We start from the raw sequence: 19,738 nt of genomic DNA, 5'->3' as shown, positions 1-19,738 counted from the left end.
ACTTCATTATTGTGGTCGATAAGTACATCGTCTTTCCTGGAGTATGGGCACTGTGTTTTGTTCGTTACGTAGATCGCAGTTTGGATTTGTGTGTAATACTGATGGGGCTTGTTGACTGCCAAGTGTCTATCTCTGTACGCAATGTACTTGAGGAAGCTTGCTTCATTCTTGTGGTCGATAAGTACATCGTGTTTCCTGGAGTATGGGCACTGTGTTGTGTTCGTTACGTAGATCGCAGTTTGGATTTGTGTGTAATACTGATGGGGCTTGTTGACTTCCAAGTGTCCATCTCTGTACACAATGTACAATGTAAAATTTCACAGGTTCTTTAGCTTCCTCGCACCAAGGGTGCCCCGCCAGAGACGGTCTCTCGATGAGTAGAGATGCAGGGACAAAGGGAATACTTATGTACAGTTTATGTACAGCAATTTACAATAGATACAAGTTCAGGCACTAGAGACAAATTACACAGCAAAGGACAAACAACAAAAAGGTGGATCTGGCTAACACTAGGGGAGGCCCCTACTCGGCGTAGCCGAAGATGCGTAGCATCTCACCTTAGCGCAGAACGCCCGCTTCCGGCTCCGGGGCCCGGTTTTAAAGCCTTAAAGGCCCGGCCCACATTCCGTAGCTTCCAATCATGTTGCGGTCTTAACATGATTGGTTCATCCAGGGCATGGCCAGCCCTCCAGCTTCCGTAAGGTGGAGCACTCTCTCCACCACAAAAGAAAAACAAACACAAATAGACATTCGTACCGGCACGTGCGCGAATCGGTACCGCGGGGCGGGGGGGACACCCGTACTTCTTAGCGCGTTCGCGAGCGGCCGCGTTCCAAATAGGAGACGCTTCGCTTTGAGCGCCCCCAGCCGCGTTCCGATGACCCCGCGTACACTACCGATCCCTTACACGCCCTTCCCAAGATTCTACAAAGGGCTCAAATGCCACTTTTAGAATTACAGCAACAAGGGATCGAACCAACTCATGAAATCGCCGCGAGGGCGACGTACATAGAGCAGTCACATATCGTGTCATCACAGGCAAACAAAACCTGACGCAAAGTGCACACGCGCACCAACAAAACAAGCGAAATGCACACATTCAAGTACGCGTTTCACACAATCAAATACAGCGCCTTGACTGAAGTCCAAGTTGTCGCGCTGCGACCAGTTGCACCTGCATGCACACACTCTTTCTCGCGAATGAGCACACACGCACACAGACACTCGCAACCGGAGCGTTCATTGGCACTTATATGGGGTCCGTAAGCGGCCACGTGAGCCTCCTTAGTCGCACCGAGCGTCCCTGTGTGCGTTCGAGCCACCACGCGTCTCAATCGACACGATCAACGCCCAATGGCTACTATGTTCATTAGGCCGGTGCCACAGCGGGGCAAGAACTCAACAGCTGGTGACCTCCAGGATCAAACACGTCCCGGTCCTCGATGGGTACAAATCCCTGACCACACGACGCACCTGAGGGCCCGCTCTCTCTGGCGCGCAGGTACGAACCGCGTGCTGCGCAAGGAGCATAGCCCTTGCCCCGTCTAACCATACCAATGCGGCCGGTCTCGCTACGCTTGATTCGGCGTCCTGCAGCACGGAACGTAATGTTCCACGTACCGGCTTTCAACATGAAAGCCGCGCACCTGCTTCCTGGCATTTCGCCTCGCTTAGAGCCATTTGCCCCGTTCCTGCTCATGTAAACACTGACGTTGCCGTTCTCTGCTTGATAGGCATTTGCCGGCTTCGTGGCATCGTCTAACTCCGAGGCTTCATGAGCTCCCTCGCAGTCACTTGACCCGAGCTTGCCTTGCGGCAAGTCGCCGCTCATTTCCAGGTCCTCAAATGACCTGGCCGGACACATACCGGGTGCGTTCGACAACAGAGCGGCGCTCTGCCCGGTCGGCCCAGCAGGCAAACCTCCGCTCTCTGCCTCGGATGAAGGGCTCTTACCACCAGTAACGCTACGGGGCACTTCATGCCCTATGGCCGACACAGTGTGTGTTTGCAGCAACGCCAGATTTTCACCTGTTACTAGCTCCGTGTCAGAGGTCACAATCTTAGTCATAGAGCCTGCAGGAATTCCATCGATGTCCTGTTTGTTATCGGACACCTTTGTCTCGATTGGCCCTAGATCATGAGAATTGGGCTGCTCCTGTTTTTTGCTAGCCGCCCGCGGTGGCGGAAAAGCTGTGATATTTCCGCGTTTTTCAGGAATCCTGTTTTCACTTCCTGAACCGTTTGCGGCCTTTCCTAACAAAGATGCGTTCCCGCATACCGGCTGATTGCTTTCAGCGTCCTCACAGCTGTTTCCCTGACCTGTGCATGACAAGCATAATCCTTTGCCTTCCAGCACAGGCGGCCTCACCTGTCGGGACTCGGAGCAGTTCTCCCTGGCTGTTTCACTGGCTCATCTACTCTTCTTGATCTTAGAGATCTCGAGCTCTACCTGCTGGCGTCTCGCTTCTATTACCTTCAAGACATACTTAACATCCTCAGGTTCTTCCTCGCGAAGCAGCGCCTTTCCGCCATTTACTTTCGCAAGTTGAGCCTGAAGCTCCGCTAAGCGCGCCTTCGCTAACTCAACCTGGTACCTCACATCAAGTAAGGGCCGGCATGGATAACCCTCCATACCGCCGTCTGTACCCTTCAACTGTCCTACCGGCTCGAACACATGAACGGGGACGTGAACAATGCGACGAAGGAAACTCACAGTTTCGATTCGTCGATCCGCATTGCCAGCTCCTTGGCGTCGCAGTCCACCGCCACTGGTCCTGTGCCCGCTGTCGTCACTTGCTGCGACCCGCCGGTGACCGTCGAGTTCTCGACGCGCTGCTTTCCTTCACCGGACGCAGTCTCGCGTCGCTGGTCCGCTGCCGTGGCCCTTGCCGCTGTCTCTCCGCAGGTCCTTTCTCGAACGCTGCTGTTGCCTGACCGTCGCCTTTCTCCCTGCGTTCAATCTTCTTCCTGCGCCGTCTTCTGATGGCCGCAGGATCCTGTCGACTGCGCCAGTAAAATTTCACAGGTTCTTTAGCTTCCTCGCACCAGGGGTGCCCCGCCAGAGACGGTCTGTCTAACTGAATACTGAAGCTTGATCTTCGCACCAGGGGTGCCCCGTCAGAGACGGTCTCTCGATGAGTAGAGATGCAGGGATAAAGGGAATACTTATGTACAGTTTATGTACAGCAATTTACAATAGATACAAGTTCAGGCACTAGAGACAAATTACACAGCAAAGGACAAACAACAAAAAGGTGGATCTGGCTAACACTAGGGGAGGCCCCTACTCGGCGTAGCCGAAGATGCGTAGCATCTCACCTTAGCGCAGGACGCCCGCTTCCGGCTCCGGGGCCCGGTTTTAAAGCCTTAAAGGCCCGGCCCACATTCCGTAGCTTCCAATCATGTTGCGGTCTTAACATGATTGGTTCATCCAGGGCATGGCCAGCCCTCCAGCTTCCCTAAGGTAGAGCACTCTCTCCACCACAAAATAAAAACAAACACAAATAGACATTCGTGCCGGCAAGTGCGCGAATCGGTACCACGGGGCGGGGGGGACACCAGTACTTCTTAGCGCGTTCGCGAGCGGCCGCGTTCCAAATAGGAGACGCTTCGCTTTGAGCGCCCCCAGCCGTGTTCCGATGACCCCGCGTACACTACCGATCCCTTACAAGGAAGCTTACTTCATTATTGTGGTCGATAAGTACATCGTCTTTCCTGGAGTATGGGCACTGTGTTGTGTTTGTTACGTAGATCGCAGTTCGGATTTGTGTGTAATACTGATGGGGCTTGTTGACTCCCAAGTGTCCATCTATGTACACAATGTACTTGAGGAAGCTTACTTCATTATTGTGGCCGATAAGTACATTGTCTTTCCTGGAGTATGGGCACTGTGCTGTGTTCGTTACGTAGATCGCAGTTCGGATTTGTGTGTAATACTGATGGGGCTTGTTGACTTCCAAGTGTCCATCTCTGTACACAATGTACTTGAGGAAGCTTACTTCATTATTGTGGTCGATAAGTACATCGTCTTTCCTGGAGTATGGGCACTGTGTTGTGTTCGTTACGTAGATCGCAGTTCGGATTTGTGTGTAATACTGATGGGGCTTGTTGACTTCCAAGTGTCTATCTCTGTACACAATGTACTTGAGGAAGCTTACTTCATTATTGTGGCCGATAAGTACATCGTCTTTCCTGCAGTATGGGCACTGTGTTGTGTTCGTTACGTAGATCGCAGTTCGGATTTGTGTGTAATACTGATGGGGCTTGTTGACTCCCAAGTGTCCATCTCTGTACACAATGTACTTGAGGAAGCTTACTTCATTATTGTGGTCGATAAGTACATCGTCTTTCCTGGAGTATGGGCACTGTGTTGTGTTCGTTACGTAGATCGCAGTTCGGATTTGTATGTAATACTGATGGGGCTTGTTGACTTCCAAGTGTCCATCTCTGTACACAATGTACTTGAGGAAGCTTACTTCATTATTGTGGCCGATAAGTACATCGTCTTTCCTGGAGTATGGGCACTGTGTTGTGTTCGTTACGTAGATCGCAGTTTGGATTTCTGTGTAATACTGATGGGGCTTGTTGACTTCCAAGTGTCCATCTCTGTACACAATGTACTTGAGGAGGCTTACTTCATTATTGTGGCCGATAAGTACATCGTCTTTCCTGGAGTATGGGCACTGTGTTGTGTTCGTTACGTAGATCGCAGTTCGGATTTGTGTGTAATACTGATGGGGCTTGTTGACTTCCAAGTGTCCATCTCTGTACACAATGTACTTGAGGAAGCTTACTTCATTATTGTGGTCGATAAGTACATCGTCTTTCCTGGAGTGTGGGCACTGTGTTGTGTTCGTTACATAGATCGCAGTTCGGATTTGTGTGTAATACTGATGGGGCTTGTTGACTTCCAAGTGTCCATCTCTGTAGATAATGTACTTGAGGAAGCTCACTTCATTATTGTGGTGGATAAGTACATCGTCTTTCCTGGAGTATGGGCAGTGTTGTGTTCGTTGCATAGATCGCAGTTCTTATTTGTGTGTAATACTGATGGGGCTTGTTGACTTCCAAGTGCCCATCTCTGTACACAATGTACTTGAGGAAGCTTACTTCATTATTGTGGTCGATAAGTACATCGTCTTTCCTGGAGTATGGGCACTGTGTTGTGTTCGTTACGTAGATCGCAGTTCGGATTTGTGTGTAATACTGATGGGGCTTGTTGACTTCGAAGTGTCCATCTCTGTACACAATGTACTTGAGGAAGCTTACTTCATTATTGTGGCCGATAAGTACATCGTCTTTCCTGGAGTATGGGCACTGTGCTGTGTTCGTTACGTAGATCGCAGTTCGGATTTGTGTGTAATACTGATGGGGCTTGTTGACTTCCAAGTGTCCATCTCTGTACACAATGTACTTGAGGAAGCTTACTTCATTATTGTGGCCGATAAGTACATCGTCTTTCCTGGAGTATGGGCACTGTGCTGTGTTCGTTATGTAGATCGCAGTTCGGATTTGTGTGTAATACTGATGGGGCTTGTTGACTCCCAAGTGTCCATCTCTGTACACAATGTACTTGACGAAGCTTACTTCATTATTGTGGCCGATAAGTACATTGTCTTTCCTGGAGTATGGGCACTGTGCTGTGTTCGTTACGTAGATCGCAGTTCGGATTTGTGTGTAATACTGATGGGGCTTGTTGACTTCCAAGTGTCCATCTCTGTACACAATGTACTTGAGGAAGCTTACTTCATTATTGTGGTCGATAAGTACATCGTCTTTCCTGGAGTATGGGCACTGTGTTGTGTTCGTTACGTAGATCGCAGTTCGGATTTGTGTGTAATACTGATGGGGCTTGTTGACTTCCAAGTGTCCATCTCTGTACACAATGTACTTGAGGAAGCTTACTTCATTATTGTGGCCGATAAGTACATCGTCTTTCCTGGAGTATGGGCACTGTGTTGTGTTCGTTACGTAGATCGCAGTTCGGATTTGTGTGTAATACTGATGGGGCTTGTTGACTCCCAAGTGTCCATCTCTGTACACAATGTACTTGAGGAAGCTTACTTCATTATTGTGGTCGATAAGTACATCGTCTTTCCTGGAGTATGGGCACTGTGTTGTGTTCGTTACGTAGATCGCAGTTCGGATTTGTATGTAATACTGATGGGGCTTGTTGACTTCCAAGTGTCCATCTCTGTACACAATGTACTTGAGGAAGATTACTTCATTATTGTGGCCGATAAGTACATCGTCTTTCCTGGAGTATGGGCACTGTGTTGTGTTCGTTACGTAGATCGCAGTTTGGATTTCTGTGTAATACTGATGGGGCTTGTTGACTTCCAAGTGTCCATCTCTGTACACAATGTACTTGAGGAGGCTTACTTCATTATTGTGGCCGATAAGTACATCGTCTTTCCTGGAGTATGGGCACTGTGTTGTGTTCGTTACGTAGATCGCAGTTCGGATTTGTGTGTAATACTGATGGGGCTTGTTGACTTCCAAGTGTCCATCTCTGTACACAATGTACTTGAGGAAGCTTACTTCATTATTGTGGTCGATAAGTACATCGTCTTTCCTGGAGTGTGGGCACTGTGTTGTGTTCGTTACATAGATCGCAGTTCGGATTTGTGTGTAATACTGATGGGGCTTGTTGACTTCCAAGTGTCCATCTCTGTAGATAATGTACTTGAGGAAGCTCACTTCATTATTGTGGTGGATAAGTACATCGTCTTTCCTGGAGTATGGGCAGTGTTGTGTTCGTTGCATAGATCGCAGTTCTTATTTGTGTGTAATACTGATGGGGCTTGTTGACTTCCAAGTGCCCATCTCTGTACACAATGTACTTGAGGAAGCTTACTTCATTATTGTGGTCGATAAGTACATCGTCTTTCCTGGAGTATGGGCACTGTGTTGTGTTCGTTACGTAGATCGCAGTTCGGATTTGTGTGTAATACTGATGGGGCTTGTTGACTTCGAAGTGTCCATCTCTGTACACAATGTACTTGAGGAAGCTTACTTCATTATTGTGGCCGATAAGTACATCGTCTTTCCTGGAGTATGGGCACTGTGCTGTGTTCGTTACGTAGATCGCAGTTCGGATTTGTGTGTAATACTGATGGGGCTTGTTGACTTCCAAGTGTCCATCTCTGTACACAATGTACTTGAGGAAGCTTACTTCATTATTGTGGCCGATAAGTACATCGTCTTTCCTGGAGTATGGGCACTGTGTTGTGTTCGTTATGTAGATCGCAGTTCGGATTTGTGTGTAATACTGATGGGGCTTGTTGACTCCCAAGTGTCCATCTCTGTACACAATGTACTTGACGAAGCTTACTTCATTATTGTGGCCGATAAGTACATTGTCTTTCCTGGAGTATGGGCACTGTGCTGTGTTCGTTACGTAGATCGCAGTTCGGATTTGTGTGTAATACTGATGGGGCTTGTTGACTTCCAAGTGTCCATCTCTGTACACAATGTACTTGAGGAAGCTTACTTCATTATTGTGGTCGATAAGTACATCGTCTTTCCTGGAGTATGGGCACTGTGTTGTGTTCGTTACGTAGATCGCAGTTCGGATTTGTGTGTAATACTGATGGGGCTTGTTGACTTCCAAGTGTCCATCTCTGTACACAATGTACTTGAGGAAGCTTACTTCATTATTGTGGCCGATAAGTACATCGTCTTTCCTGGAGTATGGGCACTGTGTTGTGTTCGTTACGTAGATCGCAGTTCGGATTTGTGTGTAATACTGATGGGGCTTGTTGACTCCCAAGTGTCCATCTCTGTACACAATGTACTTGAGGAAGCTTACTTCATTATTGTGGCCGATAAGTACATTGTCTTTCCTGGAGTATGGGCACTGTGCTGTGTTCGTTACGTAGATCGCAGTTCGGATTTGTGTGTAATACTGATGGGGCTTGTTGACTTCCAAGTGTCCATCTCTGTACACAATGTACTTGAGGAAGCTTACTTCATTATTGTGGTCGATAAGTACATCGTCTTTCCTGGAGTATGGGCACTGTGTTGTGTTCGTTACGTAGATCGCAGTTCGGATTTGTGTGTAATACTGATGGGGCTTGTTGACTTCCAAGTGTCCATCTCTGTACACAATGTACTTGAGGAAGCTTACTTCATTATTGTGGCCGATAAGTACATCGTCTTTCCTGGAGTATGGGCACTGTGTTGTGTTCGTTACGTAGATCGCAGTTTGGATTTCTGTGTAATACTGATGGGGCTTGTTGACTTCCAAGTGTCCATCTCTGTACACAATGTACTTGAGGAAGCTTACTTCATTATTGTGGCCGATAAGTACATCGTCTTTCCTGGAGTATGGGCACTGTGTTGTGTTCGTTACGTAGATCGCAGTTCGGATTTGTGTGTAATACTGATGGGGCTTGTTGACTTCCAAGTGTCCATCTCTGTACACAATGTACTTGAGGAAGCTTACTTCATTATTGTGGTCGATAAGTACATCGTCTTTCCTGGAGTGTGGGCACTGTGTTGTGTTCGTTACATAGATCGCAGTTCGGATTTGTGTGTAATACTGATGGGGCTTGTTGACTTCCAAGTGTCCATCTCTGTAGATAATGTACTTGAGGAAGCTCACTTCATTGTTGTGGTGGATAAGTACATCGTCTTTCCTAGAGTATGGGCAGTGTTGTGTTCGTTACATAGATCGCAGTTCTTATTTGTGTGTAATACTGATGGGGCTTGTTGACTTCCAAGTGCCCATCTCTGTACACAATATACTTGAGGAAGCTTACTTCATTATTGTGGTCGATAAGTACATCGTCTTTCCTGGAGTATGGGCACTGTGTTGTGTTCGTTACGTAGATCGCAGTTCGGATTTGTGTGTAATACTGATGGGGCTTGTTGACTTCGAAGTGTCCATCTTGTGGGTTCCTAAGTGGACACAGGCCACCACCCACCGCGGGTTCGAGCTTCGCGCGAGCCAAGGGCCCCGATCAGCCGTCACCACACACACACTGGGACACCGCTGCAGCGCACTCAACCTCCGCTGGGAGGAGAGCGATTCGCCGCAAAGAAATAGGCCTCCAAGTTCACAAAGGAGACGTTTATTCACGTCGTCCTCCAGCAGATACACACACACTCAATAGTCACCCCGTCCCGGGGCGCGCGAGGAGCAAGGCTCCGCTGCGCGCACGAAGCGACTCGAGTAATGCGCACCGCTAGCACGCCGCTGCAGGAGAATGTCCCCGCGGCAGTGCTGTGATCTCTGTCTCGTGTCGACCGTTGGGCCGGTTGCGAGAGAGAGTGGGCATTCAACGCACGGTACGCCTGTCTGAGGTCGCTGGACCCCGAGTGACAGGCTCGAGCCGCTGCAGGTCAGAGGACACGTGCGGGCGAGCTCGAGTAAGCACTGGTCCGAACGGCAAGGCCGGCACGGACAAACAGTAACGTACGCACCTTACGCTGTCTCGGAGGGATCTCTCTCTCTGGGGCCCCGCTCGGACGGTCGCGCGGAGCGCGGCCGCCCCAAAGCGGGTCCCGATTTCCCGCCAAAAGGCGCCAATGGCAAAGGCCCTTGGGGAGCCGGGGCGGAGCTGTGGCTAAATGACAGTGATTAGTCACCCAGCCGCCTCTCCACCGCCTGAGGCGGGAGCAAGGGAAAGAGGAGAAACAACGCGGGAGGCCGGCAGAGCCGCGCAAAGACGACGGCGGAAAGCCAGATTCCCACATCCCCCTCTCCTTAAATGCCCTCCTACCCATCGGCAAAGCACGCGGCCAAAATAAAGAAATCAATACAGAAAAAAAATAAGCTACACTTCAGTTCCAAAATAAAGAAATGAATACACACAAAAAAAAAACTAGCTACACTTCAGTTCAAAAAATAAAGAAATGAATACACAAAAAAAAAACTAGCTACACTTCAGTTCCAGCCAGAACAATGTAAAAAAAACAAAGGAAAAACAAGGCAAACAACACTTGCATACGCTTCAGTAAATCAAAACAGCTTCCAGATTATATACACGGTACACAAGAAGATGTGAATACAACTGTACAACTATGTTACAGGTGGATGCCAGCCTCAAAGTTCGGTGGCGCGGCCCAGTGGGCCTGTCGGCGACTCACCGCTCGCAGACTTGAAGTTGAACGGGTTGGGAGGGCCGACGACTGATGGCGGTCTTCTTTCCGTTGATGACGACGGGGCCGCGGCAGAGCACTGACCTCGCGCCCTTGGACACGACATCACGTTCGGGCACAAGAAAGTTAGTGCACCCCTTTCACGCCGGCTGAAACGGGCGAGGACGTTCGGCGGCGTCCAGATGTGTAACCTTGTCCACAGCGAGGGGTCCTTCTCATCCTCGCGCTCACGCAGAAGGACACAACGGCACAACTCACAGGCGTCGCCTTGGCTCATGGTTACGCGCGCACACAGTCACAGCCACAACCACGCATACACCGGCAAGTGCGCGGACGCTGGTCGGCGACAACGATCCCCTCATCAGAAGCGTCCAGAGGCGCCGCGGCGAGGGTCAAAGGGTGCACTTTACGCCCCCCGATCGCCCCAAACGCCCCGCCAACCCTCCATACGGGCCGCACAAAACTCGCACCGCGACACACGGCTCCTTAACGAGCCAACCACCCACAGTCGGGCCGGAAATGAGAAAAGGCGCGCTGTACAAACGACACCTAATCCAATCTATTCCTTCTAGAAGATAAGAGCAAGCACGAGCGGGCTGAAGTTTGCCTATGTACAAGTCTGGTAAAAAAAAACTGAACGCCAATGCTGACGCATGTTGCCTATGTACAATCTCGGTACGCTAGAACGAAAACAGACGTACAAGCAGGAAACGAAAGTGGCTAGAAACTGACGCAAGCAAACAAATAAATAAACTGATAAACACACAAGGCTGGAACTGATCCTGCTGCCAAAACAACAAAAAAAAAACACACCGTGCTTCGCCTGGGTAGGGCCCGACGAGAAAGCTCGCCAGCTAGCTGAGGCTGCGTGCCTTCGGTTGCGGAAGAGTCCGCCGTCCGGCATCAATCACACCGGTGACCGTCGCCTCAGATTGTACCGGTGCTCCGTACGCTTGCGTTCCGCAGCACCAGTTGTGCCTTTGCGCTTGCCTTTGATACCAATGGGTACCGGCGCAAGCTCGTCAGACCGTGACGCGTAGGCCTCCAGGTCCATGAACCCCTGCTTGCTCCTGGGGAAAGGCCCCATCAAATCGCAGGTGGCCATCTGCCACGGACGCACACTGTCAATCGGTTTCATCATTACAGGCGGCTTGCCGCCCCGTGACTTCACCGCTTGACAGACATGGCAGGAACGGCAATAGCGGAAAATGTCACGCTTCATGCCGGGCCACGTCACCGAATGGCTCAGTTTTGCAAAAACTTTGGAGTCACTCAGATGACCGGCCAGTGGTTCGTCATGAGAGAATCGCAAAAGTGCGCCTCTTAGACTTTTGGGGATAACCACCTAGAACGGGTCGATGGACTCGTCATCGGTGGCTATGCACTTCAGCACGAGCCCGTCATGGTCCAGCAAATATGAATCCCCGGGGTTCGCCGCGACACACGCTGGCTTCTGCCCCCCCTGCGCCCGCTACAATACAAGTAGCGTCACGGCGCTCCGTCTCCCTGAGACCGTCGCTCACCTCGCGACAAAAGGGGTCATTTTGCTGGGCTTTCAGTAGCTCTTACGGCTGAAAACGATTCCAGTCATCCCAGAGGGGAGCATGGTCTCGTCCCCACTCAGGTTTGCAGCCAAAATTTCCGTTCGCGTCGGCACCTCCGAGGCGCTCACGAAGAGCTTTGCCTCTCGTCCGCTTTGCGAAGCGCTGCTCGCCTGGTTAGCGGAATGGGTTAACCCGTTTGCGGGTTCCCCCTCCTTGCCGCCCGGCGGCTCGTCCGCTGTTTCGCCCCCTCCGCCTACAGGCGTCAAGGCGCCGCTGGCGAGTGGGGCACGGGATAGCGCGTCAGCTACCACGTTTGTGCTCCCCTTTCGACACTGCACGGAAAAGTCGTAATGCTGTATCAGGAGAGCCCAGCGCGCCAGCCGACCCGCAGGCTCGCGGAGCCGCATCAGCCAACTAAGCGCACTGCACCCCTGCCTCAGTGGAGGCTTGGGTGGGCTGCACGAACGAGGGAGGCAAGGCTCCTAGTTCGATGAGCGGCGTGGTTTCCACAGGGAACCGGGCCAGCGCCTCGCCGTTCCCAGAGCAGAATTGACTGCTCGCGGGGCACGGCTGCTGCTGTTCGAAACTGCCGGTTGCGGCAGCGTGACACGAACTGCTTTCGCACTGGGCGGAAAGCATGCACAGCTGAGGCATGTGACCAGCGGATGCACCGCAGGGTGCTTCCGATACAGCTCCAATGGGAGCCACGTGGTCAACATTTTGGGTTGTGTCACCGTAAACCCCAATGGGGGCCGCGGCCAACCACGGTGTCTAGCTATTCGAAGGAACAGCAGCCAGCGCATCAAACGACGCTACAACTCCGTAGGGAGCCGACATGTAGCTGCCGAGTGCCGCGCTGGGGGTGGTAGACACGGTGCGCAAGCGTGATCGTCAAGGCGACCTGCTCGGCTAATGTGCCATCAAAGGCGTAAGCGCCAATGACTTAGCACGTTGGGCGCCAGTTGTGGGTTCCTAAGTGGACACAGGCCACCACCCACCGCGGGTTCGAGCTTCGCGCGAGCCAAGGGCCCCGATCAGCCGTCACCACACACACACTGGGACACCGCTGCAGCGCACTCAACCTCCGCTGGGAGGAGAGCGATTCGCCGCAAAGAAATAGGCCTCCAAGTTCACAAAGGAGACGTTTATTCACGTCGTCCTCCAGCAGATACACACACACTCAATAGTCACCCCGTCCCGGGGCGCGCGAGGAGCAAGGCTCCGCTGCGCGCACGAAGCGACTCGAGTAATGCGCACCGCTAGCACGCCGCTGCAGGAGAATGTCCCCGCGGCAGTGCTGTGATCTCTGTCTCGTGTCGACCGTTGGGCCGGTTGCGAGAGAGAGTGGGCATTCAACGCACGGTACGCCTGTCTGAGGTCGCTGGACCCCGAGTGACAGGCTCGAGCCGCTGCAGGTCAGAGGACACGTGCGGGCGAGCTCGAGTAAGCACTGGTCCGAACGGCAAGGCCGGCACGGACAAACAGTAACGTACGCACCTTACGCTGTCTCGGAGGGATCTCTCTCTCTGGGGCCCCGCTCGGACGGTCGCGCGGAGCGCGGCCGCCCCAAAGCGGGTCCCGATTTCCCGCCAAAAGGCGCCAATGGCAAAGGCCCTTGGGGAGCCGGGGCGGAGCTGTGGCTAAATGACAGTGATTAGTCACCCAGCCGCCTCTCCACCGCCTGAGGCGGGAGCAAGGGAAAGAGGAGAAACAACGCGGGAGGCCGGCAGAGCCGCGCAAAGACGACGGCGGAAAGCCAGATTCCCACAATCTCTGTACACAATGTACTTGAGGAAGCTTACTTCATTATTGTGGCCGATAAGTACATCGTCTTTCCTGGAGTATGGGCACTGTGCTGTGTTCGTTACGTAGATCGCAGTTCGGATTTGTGTGTAATACTGATGGGGCTTGTTGACTTCCAAGTGTCCATCTCTGTACACAATGTACTTGAGGAAGCTTACTTCATTATTGTGGCCGATAAGTACATCGTCTTTCCTGGAGTATGGGCACTGTGTTGTGTTCGTTACGTAGATCGCAGTTCGGATTTGTGTGTAATACTGATGGGGCTTGTTGACTCCCAAGTGTCCATCTCTGTACACAATGTACTTGAGGAAGCTTACTTCATTATTGTGGCCGATAAGTACATTGTCTTTCCTGGAGTATGGGCACTGTGCTGTGTTCGTTACGTAGATCGCAGTTCGGATTTGTGTGTAATACTGATGGGGCTTGTTGACTTCCAAGTGTCCATCTCTGTACACAATGTACTTGAGGAAGCTTACTTCATTATTGTGGTCGATAAGTACATCGTCTTTCCTGGAGTATGGGCACTCTATCTCCAGCAGCGTTGTCTGGTCTCCATATTTGGAAAATGTCGTCGGGGCGGGCACACAGCCATGGTTGCTTCAGGTGCACAATGAGCCTAACCTGAGGTTGTATTGGTTGAGAGTGTGTAGCGCAGAATATGCCACATTCCAAGCTGTTTGTACATGTGACTGATATGAAAGGGTTTCAATCTGCACTTTCCTAACAAAACTTCACAATTTATTATAACTGGGTCAAGAGCATTTTGCTGTTATATCTTTCTATGAAGAAAGATGGTAAAACATTATGGCTTCAGACTGCAGGCCTGCTTTTCACATAATGTAGATATGAAGCATCACCGCATTCGATCGTTCTGCTAAAAGTTACTTGCTACTCTTATTTTACATTGTAGGTGGTCGAATGCAACATAAATGCAGTTTACTGCCAGATATGCTGGTAGTAGTGGCAGTAGGCATATCATTTTGGCACTGGTCTACTGCATTTAAATTTGCCGTCTTTTATTTGATTCTTTTTTTTGGTTTTATAGGATAACGAGTTTAGATTTCATGCACACTTGGGGACATTCAAACAGGAAAAAAGTTTTCTGATGTAGTGCTACTCAGTGTTGTAGCACAAAGATTTACCGCCCGAAAAAAAACAGTCGTATATGTACTAATCTGGAAATCTGCTGTAGTCATTGCAGCTCCCATACCAAGTTTTCTAATATTACAGGCCTTCATGCAGCTCACAACTTACCTGCAAAACAGGCATTCCTTCTTTCTGCTCGAACTGTACCCTGGCTACAGCTGCAGTCTTTCGTCCTAAGGAAATGAAGAAATTTACAATATTTTGTGCATTAGTCGAAAATCAGCTCATTACAGTTTACATGCTGCATTCAGTTCACCGTGCATAACTGCCTTCCTAAAGAAAGGCTTCCTGTGCATAATTTGTTCGCCAAGAGTGTCTAGTGGCAGCCTTCTAGCGACAACTGCATGGGCGATTGAACTTGACAACCGGACCTGCACAAACAGGAACAGTGAAACACTTTTCTATTTTCTGCCTATTTTACGCATTATAATTATCTTTGGAAATGCTACACTGCAGCAAACTCACAAACATTGTACTGATATCTCAGTTGATTTACCTTTTGCAGCCAGCCTGCAGGACTGTACCCACAGCAATCTCCTCGGCATCCTCTTTGGAACACAGGACTTTAGAAAAAAATAACTCGGCTTCTTTTCCAGTTATTTGTGTGGTTACGTCGCATCGTGATATGGTCAGCACTTTAGGTGTCTTAGAGGCTTATGCCATTACACTGTACACAGGCATGTCTGCCTCCATGCTATCATTTTTTTGTAGACTTGATAGGCGAGATTTTTGCAAAGCTGCTTCTTTACTTACTGCAACACTCCTATTCTCATCTTTTTGTGAGGCACTTATTAAAGCTATTTTTTGGATCTCATCGTGAGGACAGGCCATTTCGGAAAAATGTTCATAGCCGTATGATGGGGAAACCCGGTTGGGGCGTCTGCCTCCGATGAATGCCTTCTTCGGACCTGCGACATGGGTAGTTAGAAGGTAATATACGGGAGTTCATGTCAACAGACTGTATAATACTACATATGTGTATACATAAACTGCACGTATAAATAGTAGCTGTCCAAAGTCAAATGGTAAAACTTACGACCGAACAGGTCTTCAATAGATTCTCTGCCATCTATACTCGGCTTCTGTGAAGGGCGGCCCCCGGTTTGTGGAACCTCTGTGCATGAGGGCGGCTGGAACTCCTTCACCCACAGGACCACAGCAGCAGTATGCTTGCATTAGCCCAAGTCATGCATGTGCATTTGCAAGTGAAAATGCCACGCTGAGGTGAAAGCTGAAATGCATATGTAGCGAACAGCCGCATATGCAGGCGTAGAATGAGAATTTATGCATTCTCCAACACAACTTGTCTAGTATACAAACCTACATAGGCAGTTGGACCAAGAAAGCAGCAAGGCAGCAAAAAGTGTACCATGGCAATCACCAAAGAGTTGGGAATGCGCAACGGAGCAAGCAGCAAAAAGTGAGAAACGAATAGCATAATTCAGAGACCATATTAAGAGAATGCGCAACACAGCAAAAAGCGCAAAAAAAATGCATAGCATAATTCATAGGTCATGTCAACATCTCACTTCGGATAATCACTATTAAGGCAAATCGACATAGCTGCAGGCATGGCTGGTGATTCACCACAAATGGGCGGGCTGATTAGGCGCGAATTTGCTACCCACTACGAGCAGCCCAGCGTCGAGAGTGAAATGTGCTCGTTGTTGACCTCAAACTAACACATTTGTGGCAGCGCGGCATTACTGATAACAGCGAACGTGTTCGAGCGATGTTGTTTTAATGGATGAAAAGCTACATGAAGCGCGCAGCGTACGAGCTCGTGCTGCAGCGCCATTCGCACGTTGCTACGGGCTCGTATGCACTGCATCATGTCAGCTTTTGCTCAAGGAACAAATGGTGGCTACTACAATGCAGGCATGACTACGTGTTTAGCGAGATGCAGTCAACAAAGATTGCAGGAGGCCCGCCGTTTCGTGGCATGCTGAGAGACCGCTGCTGGGGCATCGTGTACCGTCGTGCGCTCGAGCAGTCCCATACGCATGTCTCTTTAGCGCGGCTGCGAATTCGTATGTTGAAAGTATTTCATCACGTTGGGGCGCTTGAATCTGGAAGCTTGCAGACCTCACCTGAAGTTCAACTTCGTACACGATTCTCTTCACTTGCGAATGACACCGCGCTGAAACTTCGCCGCTTATTTCTTGAACGGAGTACACGTACTCGGTGTTGCATAATTTCTTCCCTTTACACAGCGTGCCAGCCCTGAAAAAAATCGGCAACCGATATTCGCTGTAGGCTATGGCATAGCACGAGCGAAAGTCGCGGGTCCGTACTGCTAACGTGCTTTCCGAATAAGACGCCAGAGCTCGGTGCTACCCAGGCTGAGGGCAGAGGGCGCTCTTTAGCACCATTTTCGCAGCGCCCTTTGGGCAATGCAAGAGGCCTACAGACAAGCTCTGCGTCTGTTCGTTCTTCGCGCGAAGGCAGGCGCGCAAATGCACACAGTATCATCAGTGCAATTTCCTTCTCCCTCTCGCGCCGGGCACGCGTCCCCATTGGTCAGGCGCGAAGGCTGGCTTCGAGATGCTTCGAGATCTTTCTTGTGTGGCGCTGCCGCCGGGGCGCGAGTGAAGAGGGAGAGGGGATCACTTAGCACATGCAAGGCTACGCATTCTCCGCTAGCACTGAGTAGAAACTACTGCGACATTCTAGAAAAATAGACGACATGCGCCACCGTAATTAATGGCGTCGCGCTGGCGAGCGATGGTAGAGAGGGCCGCAACACAGACAAGGCAAGGCGCTCTCCGGAGTTTCCTTCTCCCCTGTTTTGCGAGATCGCATCCGCACTGCGCTTTTTTTTTTCCAAAAATGCGCCGAATTTTGTGACACCGGGTCGAGCGTTTCATCGAAACTCTGCTCTGACGTAGCCGGCGGTTGGATCCACCGCCGTCGACGGGAAGAGTACTGTGACGAAGAAGGCGAAGCTGGCAGTGTCGCGGGACGGAGCGCTCGCGCTAGGCCAGCGGCCATTAAATCATCTCGGTTTGGTTTGGTTTGGTTTATGGGGTTTAACGTCCCAAAGCGACCAAGGCTATGACAGACGCCGTAGTGGAGGGCTCCGGAAATTTCGACCACCAGGGGTTCTTTAACATGCACTGACATCGCACAGTACACGGGCCTCTAGAATTTCTCCTCCAAAGAAATTCTAGCCGCCGCGGCCGGGATCGAACCCGCGTCTTTTGGGTCAGCAGCCGAACACCATAACTGCTGAGCCACCGCGGCGGCTAAATCATCTCGGCAACAACAACAACAACAACAACAACAAATCATCTCATTGTCATCAGTCATCTCGTCTCTGGCCGCCACGTAACAGTATGATTCGTCAGCCGTAGCGCGCACATCACAGGACAAGTGCAACCTGACGCCACTCGATGTCGGTATAAATACCAAGGGACATCTTGGACAACGTTCAAAATCATAGTAAGCTATGTTCCACTCAACGCCTGCGACTGGAGCTTGCTAGAATGCATATGCTTACACCCACGAAACAAGTCATGTCCTTGGTTTGAGTTCGAAATTTGGTCTCTGTACTCCTTCAATAAACAGCGCAGAAAAAAGACGCGTAGTACAGAGAATGAACTGCTAACAACTTCATCTTTTATGGCCAGTAACCGCAAGAAATATACGCGAAATGTGGCGACAAAAACAGACTAACAGGCCAGTGTAGAGCGTTCTGGAGGATTTCTAACATTTATTATGGCCAGGATTCTGGTTCATACGCCCCTAGTTCACAAATCTGTCACCACGCGCCGCATGAAGTTGAGCTCCTCCTTCTCATCTTACATTCCTCCTTCCTGGTTTGGGAGAGAGATGCTTTCACCTTCCCCCATTGTCCACTTATTGTGTAGTCCCCCCGCGTGAACTCAGCTTTTCGGGGCCCCGGCTGAGATTCTCTTTATTCTTTTGTCACCCAGCGTGTTCAAGGCGCGCTGATTGTGTGGCTCCCCTACTCACTCCCTTCTTTGCTGGGATGAAAGAAAAGAAGCCGGACGGTGGCTAGTGCGGTGTACGCACGCCGTCTTCGTCGAAAAATTGGTCGCGGTTTAGCACTGCTAACTACGAAATATTTTGCGAAAGCAGGTTTTTGCATGTGGACACCAACGCCGCGTAGCTGTTTCCTTTCCTTTCGGGACTTGGGCACAAATGAAAGTCGTTGAAGACGACGAGACGAAAAGCACAGCGTGAGAGTATGCTGCAGTTTAGCACGAGGAGTGATCGGCTCCGGCGAGAGCATAGTGCTCTCGTGTACAGGCCAGCGAGACTGACCGGTTTGCACCGCCGCCGGTTCCAAACTCAGTCGCGGCAATATTTCTTTTGTTTTGTTTGTTCATTTATTTACATGACCATCCCCGCAGGGAGGCGTCTGCAGCATGCAGACGTTGGTGAGTGGCGACACCACGGGGTTAACCCGAGCATCCTCAGGGACATCCCCGCAGGGGGATGATGGTGAACAATGCGTCACCACGGACCCGAGCATCCGCGCTTAGCCGTGCGTGGCATCGCCGTGTCCGGGGAAAAGGGGATCCTGGTGGTTGAGCTGATGCCGAGCGTTTGGACCCTTAAGGCCCCTCGGCGGAGGCAACACACCACTTTGGCCCCAGCTTCCTGTAGACGGCACCTCCGGCCTGACCCGACCGGGGGAAATCGGCAGTCGCCTTTTCCTGTTCTCCTCTCAATCTTTCACTTTCCTATCTCCTTTCTTACAACTCTCCTGTATCCTCCTCCCTTCTTGGTTTTTTCCTCTTTTTCCTGGCGGCGAGGGTTAACCGTGTGTGACCAACTACCCTGTGTTGAGTCATATTAGGTTATAGTTAAGGTGTACAGCTGGCGTGGGCAGGACTTTCTTTCAAGTTCCTGTCGCGTCCCCTTGTTGGACTCCATGGTGGGTGGCTGGCACCATGACCGAAAAACATCAATTTTTTATGGCTCCCCCCCTTTCCAAACCTGATCGCTCTCTTAAAAGAGTGCGGAACGAAGCAGAGAACTTTTTTTCCAAAAAGAAACCAACATTTGCCAAATTCCATGTCATCCACAGTGAAGTTCAAGATAAACAGGCCAGAATTCTATCCCCCTTCATGGTATCGAAGTGCTTAACAGAAGCTTTGGGCCCCGGCTACAAA

General features: G+C 50.6%; 1 pseudogene; it reads right to left on the bottom strand.

Moving 5' to 3' along the window:
• Positions 1-19,738, bottom strand: part of LOC149338475 (uncharacterized) — a 59,612-nt pseudogene that overhangs the window by 1,030 nt on the left and 38,844 nt on the right.

This window comes from Amblyomma mixtum, chromosome 6 (assembly GCF_055824585.1).
Source record: "Amblyomma mixtum isolate Tamu chromosome 6, ASM5582458v1, whole genome shotgun sequence".
In the NCBI taxonomy this organism is placed as follows: domain Eukaryota; kingdom Metazoa; phylum Arthropoda; class Arachnida; order Ixodida; family Ixodidae; genus Amblyomma; species Amblyomma mixtum.
The sequence above is the reverse complement of the archived record's forward strand: the minus strand, read 5'-3'. Positions and strand labels throughout refer to the sequence as shown.